This window comes from Montipora foliosa, chromosome 5 (assembly GCF_036669935.1).
Source record: "Montipora foliosa isolate CH-2021 chromosome 5, ASM3666993v2, whole genome shotgun sequence".
NCBI classification, from domain to species: Eukaryota; Metazoa; Cnidaria; class Anthozoa; order Scleractinia; family Acroporidae; genus Montipora; species Montipora foliosa.
Window position 1 is genome coordinate 15,288,117 of NC_090873.1, and position 9,619 is coordinate 15,297,735.

At 38.5% G+C, this 9,619-nt stretch overlaps 1 long non-coding RNA gene across 1 annotated transcript; it reads left to right on the top strand.

Annotated features, from left to right (window-relative positions):
• The first annotated feature begins 2,888 nt into the window (after positions 1-2,888).
• LOC138002975 (uncharacterized) lies at positions 2,889-6,346 on the top strand. The gene is made up of 6 exons (XR_011123388.1): positions 2,889-3,001; positions 3,869-3,972; positions 5,075-5,262; positions 5,460-5,575; positions 5,862-5,935; positions 6,208-6,346. It is a non-coding gene; the product is annotated as an uncharacterized lncRNA (long non-coding RNA).
• The last annotated feature ends 3,273 nt before the right edge of the window (positions 6,347-9,619 follow it).

Consider the following 9,619-nt stretch of genomic DNA (forward strand, 5'->3'; position numbering starts at 1 on the left):
GTTCGGCTACACGTAGGCCACGCAAAACCTTAGCTGACAACGGCCTCCTGACTGTATATCCCTTAATTACACACAACTCATTCTTTACCGTGACACCTGACCTTCACCATGCCCTGAGCGTTCGAAGCAAGGGAAGTGGAGAATAGGTCATTTTGAATATTTCCTAGTTCCATTCTCTTGTGAGGGCAAAAATTGATCACTCGGCCAAAAATTCGTGCGCGAGAGATGGCACCCCAGGGGCCCTGGGACCCAGATTTGTTATTGTGCCAGCGTTGGTTGATCTGCGGTAGTATGTTTATAGCAAGATGGCGCTCAGAGAAAATTTAACCAACACAGCAGGTGAATTATGCTTTATATGGAATTTCTCTTACTGTGACGCGCCAAATTTGAAAATGTATAGGCTCATTTGCTATTCAAGTTTCTTTCATTCTGTCCGTGTCAATATGGAAAGCAGCAGCGACGGAATTGCGGAGATCGATAAATCCGATATTACGATACACAAAGTCTTCTCTGCCTTCTTGAACCCTGGCAAGACTTGGTTTGCCTTGAACACAAATTTATGTTGTACGAAGCCATCCACGTTTTGCTCCTCGGCTACAGCAAAGCTTTTTCACGAGGAATATGCTCTGGTGTCATTTGAAGATTTACGTGGGAAGGATGGAGTTCCCGCCTCCAGCAAATGGTTTCACAGCAAAGGACTGCGAAGCGACAAAGTGCATGTGGCGACCGCCTTTGGCCTTATCCTCGGTATTCTTCGATTAAGAGCATTAGAAGATTGCCCATTTATCAAATCCCGATATTTTGAATCAGTGGTATCGCTGCTGAACGCAAAGGCCTTCGATTTAGACCTCGAAAACTCAAGGACAGACACTTCTGAATTGATTAAGCTAAAATCACATGTTTCAGCTATCGAAAACCAGTTATCCGCAGCTTCTCAAGTGATTTTAAGTTTGCACGAAAAGCTCAAGTCTTTCAAGAACGAAGATGCCGAAGATCTCCTCACTCCGCCTGCAACACCGAGCCCGCCAAAACTTCGCGTTCTCCCGCCAAAATCCGACATGGAGAAGAATATTCCAAATCAATTATCCCCGAGACAGGAAACACCCAAGCGATTGAAAGGAGTGAGAAAAAGAAGGATATCGGAGCTCAAAGTTGATGAAGACCTCTCACCGAAAACTAAGCGAAGAAAAATCCGGGAAAGAGCTCGGTCTGTTGTTAAACAATTAAACAGGATATGTCATGCCAAAGGAGAATCCCTGGGATCCATCCTGGGAGAGTGTTGCGTCAATGGGGGTAAAGACAGTGCCAAGGCACAAGAAGCAGTACGTTCTGCTTTTGACGTAATGGTAAAAGAGAAGGGAGCACGTGTAACATTTTCAAAGTTGCTGTCAGAAGAGACCCTGGATGCAAGAGCCCAATCCATGCGCGTTCCTGATTGGGTGATGGTATTATTTAAGCTGAAATCCAGGATCTCAGACAAAGGCTGGCAAGACTTCACCAATGTGACAAAACTTGGAAGAACAGGGGTAAGTTATGTTATATTCTATAATTGTTAATGTTCTTATCCTTTTGGGAGCCAAAATTGCTCAATTTGAAAATTATGCTAAATTATATAGCAAATTCATGTTGCTTGATCATGTCCTTAATTCTTGTGACCAGCATGTTTTATATTAAGTCATTGATATTTATCTCTGGATTTGGATGAGCAGTTCCCCAACGGCAATGTCCACACCACAAGGTTCAGCTCTGCCAATGTGTGTAATGCATTTAACTGCTTTTAGTGAAGCTAGCTAATTTTGAGATAAAAGTTCCGATGATTTGCCGTTTTACTTCTTTATTTTATGCAGTCATTGCAGTAATTAGCTCTAGCCTAGTTCATTGTTTGAAAAACCCATCCTTAGAAAATAGCAATTCAGTGCATTATTCGATGTAATATCTTGCTTTATTTTATGGTCACAATTTAATACATCAATATATAACTTACGTTTATTATTATTATTATTATTATTATTATTATTTTTATTTTTATTTATTTATTTTTATTATTTTTTTAAAGAAAAAAACTGATGAGCCCATCTTCCTGACCAAAAACAACATTGTAGCATTAAAACAAGAGCAGTTTAAAGTTACCAGAAGATTGGTTGGTCTTCAGAAACTTCCACCTGATGTACCAGGCTATGAAGTGAGTCTTCCTAATATTGTCACTTGGGTCATCAGAGAAATGCGGTTGCATGGTTTTGTCTCCTCTGAAGTGGTCTTTAATTTGAAGTGTGATGGGCACCCTTTCTTTGGTAAGTAACCAGTGGCTTATTAAACATTTTCATTCCAACAGTGGTTATGTAGTACATTTAGCAGTAAAAGTGTATCAGGCCAAAATATTAGTAAGAGTATAGTACACTAAAAGAGGTTAAAGATAAAATCTAGTAGCTTTCATTTGGATCGAACTAAAGGTGTCTGTAAAACCACAGGAAATTATGACCTCTCAAATGAAAAGCTATTGCGAAGAGAAACTTTAATAGGGAACTTAAGCATAGACGTGTTTGAGGCACTGACGGCAACGGGAAGTTGACATTTCTTATCCCTGGCACATGCTACACATCTTTTCAAGAAGCATTAAGATTAAAATGCTGAAACGAGGGCTTTCCAAATGGTTGGTTGAAGTCAGAGCACACGAAAAGCAGTTCTATTTTCCTTCTCAAAAATGTGTTTGCTAAAGTTTCCTATTTTTTTGTTTTAACAGTCACACCATAATATCTCACTCAAAGTAAGAAAAACATTTTCTATCCCCACAATTATTTAAAGGGTACAGATATTCAGTACTTGCAATGCATTGATTTTATTTAGAGATAAATGATATTGATATACAATAAGCTAATAATTTCATGTATTTAGGGAAAGACCAGTTGACGTTTGGTGTTGTTCCTTTGGGTGATGGGTGTCATTCAGCTCAGAGTGCAAAGTCAGTCATGCCCCTTTCTATAGCCAATTGCAGAGAGAAAAGGTCAGTTTAAATATTAACTTTTGAAAGTCCTTCCCTAAAGTTAGGCCAAAGTGAACTACTTATGTGTTTTTCAATTTCTATTGATATTGCACCATCAGACAAATGGGAACCTTCTAATTTATCTGTGAAATTACTCTGGAAATAACTCTAGCCTAAATTAAGGTGATTCCCTAGAAATAACACTTGACATTAGATTTTTTCCAAATTTTTTGTTGTTGATCCTAATAATGCAGTTATTCAAAATGTGCGGTACTGTGCTTGTTTAAGAGCCATAACTCGTCAAACGTGCATAAAAAATCTGTGCAACGGTACCAATTCAATGGGTTTTCTTTTTCTGAATGCTGCTATGTTTCACTGAGGGTATCAGCGGCCAAACTCAGGGAGTTAATATTAAAAAGTCTCAATTGATGGATACATTGTGTTTAAGGAACAATGATGATTATTTTCAATTGATATGTTTTTTGCCAAAAATGCACATCTTTGGATCAGAGTTGACAAAACACCTCTCTACTGTGTGTCTTACAGGGATGATAAGATTCAGGTCACGATTGAAAGGGTATTAAGTAAACATTTTCGGCAGTTACTATTTTTTTTTACTTAACATTAAATTTTTTTCTTACTCATTCAGTTGAAAGGCAATGAATTATAGACTAGATTAATGCAATAAATAAAGTACCTACCAGTGCTTGTTTAAGCAAAAATTAGCATTTATTTCGCTGTCAACCTTAGCTCTACGTGTATGCTGTGTACATTACGTGCACATGCTCATTTGCGCACACTAATGATGCAAAAATCTTGTGCAGTAGGGATGTGTAATGCAATCTGAAGAATCACCTTAAACTAACTCTTGCATCTCTCTTTGTAAAGGGAGGAGCTTAAGAGAATTGTTGTCAATTTAAACAAGCAAAAAGATGACATCAAGACAAATGGAATTTTCGTAGATGGAAAGCACTATCGGATCAGTTTCAAGGGTAATCATTAATTGAATCTGTGTGCCAGATTCCATTCTTATAGCAACATTTTGCATAGAACAATGGGTATACAGAATGGATACAGCTCTTTAATAATGTCATGATATCTTAAACTCTGAAGTGCAAATATTGCAGCAGAAACACCAGGTGGCACGCCCGTGAGTCTGTGAGTTCTTTGATATCATGGCATTGTAAAGTAGTTGGCTTCCTTCGGTGACTCACTCTATACACTGTACATAACAATTAGGTGCGTAGAATGTCTCTTGGCAATGCAGCTCTTTAATAATGTCATGATATCGTAAACTCTGAAATGCAAATATTGCAGCAGAAACATCAGGTGGCACGCCCGTGAATCTGTGAGTTCTTTGATATCATGGCATTGTGAAGTAGTTGGCTTTCTTCGGTGACTCACTCCATACACTGTACATAACAATAATTATTAGGTGCGTAGAATTTCTCTTGGCAATGCAGCTCTTTAATAATGTCATGATATCGTCAACTCTGAAATGCAAATATTGCAGCAGAAACACCAGGTGGCACGCCCGTGAGTCTGTGAGTTCTTTGATATCATGGCATTGTAAAGTAGTTGGCTTCCTTCGGTGACTCACTCCATACACTGTACATAACAATAATTATTAGGTGCGTAGAATTTCTCTTGGCAATGCAGCTCTTTAATAATGTCATGATATCTTAAACTCTGAAGTGCAAATATTGCAGCAGAAACACCAGGTGGCACGCCCGTGAGTCTGTGAGTTCTTTTATATCATGGCATTGTAAAGTAGTTGGCTTCCTTCGGTGACTCACTCCATACACTGTACTTAACAATAATTATTAGGTGCGTAGAATTTCTCTTGGCAATGCAGCTCTTTAATAATGTCATGATATCTTAAACTCTGAAGTGCAAATATTGCAGCAGAAACACCAGGTGGCACGCCCGTGAGTCTGTGAGTTCTTTGATATCATGGCATTGTAAAGTAGTTGGCTTCCTTCAGTAGCTCACTCCTTGCATGTACGTAACAATCAGGTATATAGAAGGTTTGCTCTAGGAAACAATTATAGTATTACATTCTGATGTTGCTTAAGTTGTGTTTCCATTATGCAGTGACTCCATTTTAAAGCCAGTACAGCTTCTGACTTATGACCAAGATCACAGACAGAGAATTTATACCATGTACCATGTGGACAAGGCCTTCAAGTTGTTGGAATTTACCGATGTTAATACTCTAGGGAAGTCTAGAACTCCTAAGTGCACAATGCAACAGAAACACTAGGTGGCACGCCCGTGAGTCTGTGAGTTTAGACTTTATGTACTGTTTTCTGTTGGTCCTAACGACTGCATAGTACCATCCAATAAGGATATTCAGTTTGATAATCATGACATTGTGAACCCATTAATGTAAAAATTGTGAGCTTATTAATGTAAAATAATTTTACATGCACATTTGCTGTGCAATCTCATTCAGTTACTTCTTTGATTATGCTTGCAGTGACGCTTGATTACAAAGGCCTTCTGTTGCTTTGGTTCAAGATGAATGATGAAAAGTTCATGCTTGCAGGGCAAGGCTTCAATGTGGAGTGTTGTCTGTTCTGTACAGTTTTAAGAGTGAGGTTTTAAATTTGACAGTTTTTGTTAACTTTGAGACTCTAAAGTAAATAAGTGAGATCCTAGGCCATGGAGTGAAAGGGAAGCTAGCTGTTCCTAACCCTACTGGTCATTATTGTTACTCTGTGGTTACTGACTGAACAAGTAACCCAAAAAGGGCTTTTAAGTATTAAACACATTGGGTGATAAAATGACTAGCCTCTTCATTGAGCAAAATTGAAAGGATGTCTGCTCCACTGTGCACTGTAATGTAGTAGCTATTACTTCCTCCTTCCTTTTTGTATAGGCCTGTGACTGCGACTTAGGACCACACGAAGTCTGCTTGGAACATTTCCAACAAATAAAGGCCAACATTGGCGGGTATGGGAGACATGCTTTTTTTAACATTGAAGTCAGGTCTTTTTTTCTTACAGTCTACTATGGATTTAAAACTAGCAGTATTTTGTGGAAACTTGCCATATTCAGTGTGCCTCTGTTGGAAAATGGAAAAAAAAAGTGCCTGTCTACTCTTACTAGTTCTGCAGTTTTATGGTTTATAGTAAAACCTGTTTTTAAAGTAACTTAGTAAGCTAGAATCATGTACAAAAGTCCTAATGTGTGCTATTTTTCCTTTCTTAAAACTGACAATATAGATTCACTGGTCTACGAGATGATCTCACATGCCTCCTTGATGAAGATTTATCTTCAATGAGTCTCTGTGCTCTACATTGTGAGATGAGGAATACAGAGCAGCTATTGAAAAGTATTGGCCTGCTCGCTCACAAGATTGGCTCTGTCAGAGATATCATTAGAAGTGGAAAATGCCTTCCTCCATTCCACTGGGAGTTTAAGGACATGGGCTTTCTTCGAAAGCAGTTGATGTCTCAAATTTTAGAATGGAGAAACAATGATAAGTGAACTATTTGGAAATGTACTTTTAGATTCTGAAGAGATTGATTTTTTCGTGCTTAAAATGTAAAATTAATGTTCTTTTAGACAAGTCATGCCAATCCCTTTAGTAGGAATTATTGTCCATGCTTAAATATTATTGTCAATATTCTTACATATTAAGAAATTACTTGAGTATGAGTTCTATCCATCCTGTAATATGAATTTGTTCATGAACTTTACCACGGTTTCAAGTATCCTTTAATTATTTAGTTTCTCTTAAGGTCATTATATTGTATTAAATTGAAAATGAGAAGAATAATGTTGTAAATGAAATAATCACAATTATAATAATCATTTTTAGTAAAATCCAACTAGTGGTCTATTATCAATGCTGCGTTCTGATTGGTTGATCTACTTGTAGGCTATTTGTGATAGCCCACTAGTAGCGAAAAGTGCCGGCTTTGAAAACCAAAACAACGATTAAAGTCTAGCTTTAACTAGCGAAAGATGTTTTGTCTCGATATTTTTTTGACCAACTAGTTGGATTTTACTAAAACAATTATTCCTCTCGCCCCCATGGCCTCTGAGTCAATAGCCCATTCGGCCTTCGGCCTCATGGGCTATTGACTCAGAGCCCATTCGGGCTCGAGGAATAATTGTTAAATATTCTGATACTAGCCCTTTAAGCCCTAGACTTCTTGTAATATCAATGCTGTGACCAAAACAATTCAATTTCAATTTCTATTTATACTCACACAGAAATAACAATTAATACTATAAAATTAATAATTATTAATAATAATAATAAAATTAATAATATAAAATCAAGAGATTGCGAAGAAAAAGAAATTTTACAATAGTAGGTTCAGTGTGCAGAGTTTGGGACACCTAAATAGTTCATGGAACTAACCGAGTAGGAGACCCAGAACAAGAAATAAGTGAGTCGAAGGAATAGGGATGCAAAGTAGTTGTTTTAGATAAAAAATATTAGTAAAATCCAACTAGTGGTCTATTATCAATGCTGCGTTCTGATTGGTTGAGCTACTAGTAGGCTATTTGTTATAGCCCACTAGTAGCGAAAAGCACCGGCTTTGAAAACCAAAACAACAATTAAAGTCTAGCTTTAACTAGCGAAAGATGTTTTGTCTCGATATTTTTTTGACCAACTAGTTGGATTTTACTAAAACAATTATTCCTCTCGCCCTCATGGCCTCTGAGTCAATAGCCCATTCGGCCTTCGGCCTCATGGGCTATTAATCACGACTCTTTAAAACTCGCACTTTTCAATAAACATTCTTAAAGTCATTTGGCCATGACTAGTTCTGTACAGCTTTGGCCACCAAATTATTTCCACTTCCCGTGTTGCTCGACCTTTACCCAATCCAACAAGCAGCACAGACTTGAAAGAGGGCTTCTGTACTCCTTGTTTGAGGTAAGCTAATGATTTAGCCTTGGCAATTTCCTCTTCCGCGGTCAAGGCAGATTGAGAGGCTGACCCTGCGTTTTCAATTGGTGTGTTTCCAGCGAACAGAGCCTCCGTTTTTAACTCCACAAGGTCTTGTTCCTGCAGAGACAGGTATAGCCTCTCAGGGTCGAAGATCTTATAAGACAACCTCCGCGTTCTGCTGCTGTACAAGGGTTGAGCTTTATGGCTAGTCTCTCTTATAGAGTTTACTTGAACTTGCAGCTTGAAGAGGAAATGCTCAAAGTGGGACACTGGTACTTGGTGCGAGTCGATTTTGACCCACCTACCTGATAAAAAAAAAATCCTCTAAAGATTCATCCTATGATATTACTTTTTAATTTGCTGTGTTTTGCTAAGTTGTTCACGATTTTCAGGGCTTTTAAAGAATAAAACATACTTTCACAGCAGCATAAAATTTTCGTGTTGTTAAACGCGCGAGGTAGCAAGAAGCCACGCGCGTTTTGAAAGCACTCGTGCGGTTTTAATGATAGCCTTAACATACTCAAATGACCTCAGATCGGCCTTAGCTATCGAGTTTAGTTAAATCGAATGTTAACTCGGTGACTTGTATTATCATTTTTGCTTGATCTATAAGAATAACATTGAGAACAAGGGCACCGAATAGCGGAGCCTTGAAGGTTGCAAGTAATTGTTATACAGATATAAATTTCTTAACATACATTAGCTTCTGTATCAATAGCGTACGTAATATTATCTTTTCAGTTTACCTGGCAAACGGGGATGGAGCGTGGCGTTGATTCTTTCAACCAAACCTGCAACCCACAATTTGTAGCCGGCCTGGTCAAGTGGGTCAAGTTGTTGCCTCGGCTGTGGGAGTAAGACAATGTTCCCAGAAGCGTCTTTAAACACCGGAGTTACGGGAGAATTGTCTTCGTGTCGATCCCGTCTGTGTTTCTTAAGCGAATAGAGAGATTTAAAACTTTTCTTACACGATAGACAATCCGTTAACATAGTCGACATTTTGAAATAGCTTCTTGAAGCGCACGCGTTCTGATGCCGAGCCACGTACGTTGATACAAAGCGGAAGTGCAAACATTTCCAAAGGTGGTAAAAAATAAGCTCTATATGATGTAACCGCTAACAATGGGGGTCGTTGTAGTGTCGTAAAATTTTTATCGCTCCAGAAGTTTGGGTATTTCACTCTTCCTGGCAGGAGCCTAAACTACTCTTGCTATCCGTAAACAGTTTTATAACTCAGACACTGCAGAAGCAAGGCCTGTGCTCGGTTAAACTTTACGATATCCGGTTCTTAGAAGCCTTCCCACCGCACAAGAATGTGAATGAATTAGCCGGGTATTCTGAAGTTGCTCTGTTTAGGCTGACTCGTGAAAGTTTTTAATGATATCGATGATCTGTTAACGTTAGTTCCGATTATCGTTTGCGGGAAAACGGGTATATTAATAGAAAGCATATTTTGAGTGTTAATTGCTGCTTTCGGAATAAAGTGTTATTAATTGGGGAGACAAACACACGATGACGTGTGAGTAATACTTTCCAGGTATTTCTCTTGGTTTCTGATAGACGGTCCTGCACTGTGTTGTCAACACTTCCTTTGTTTTACATTGCGCAATCGGTCAATTCAGATGACCGTCGTGCACGTTTCCAAGGCTTGCGGGTCATCATGCATCTTGTGGATCTCGTGAGCTTGATCCACACAGTGAAGTTACGTGAGCCAACGATGCAAAGCT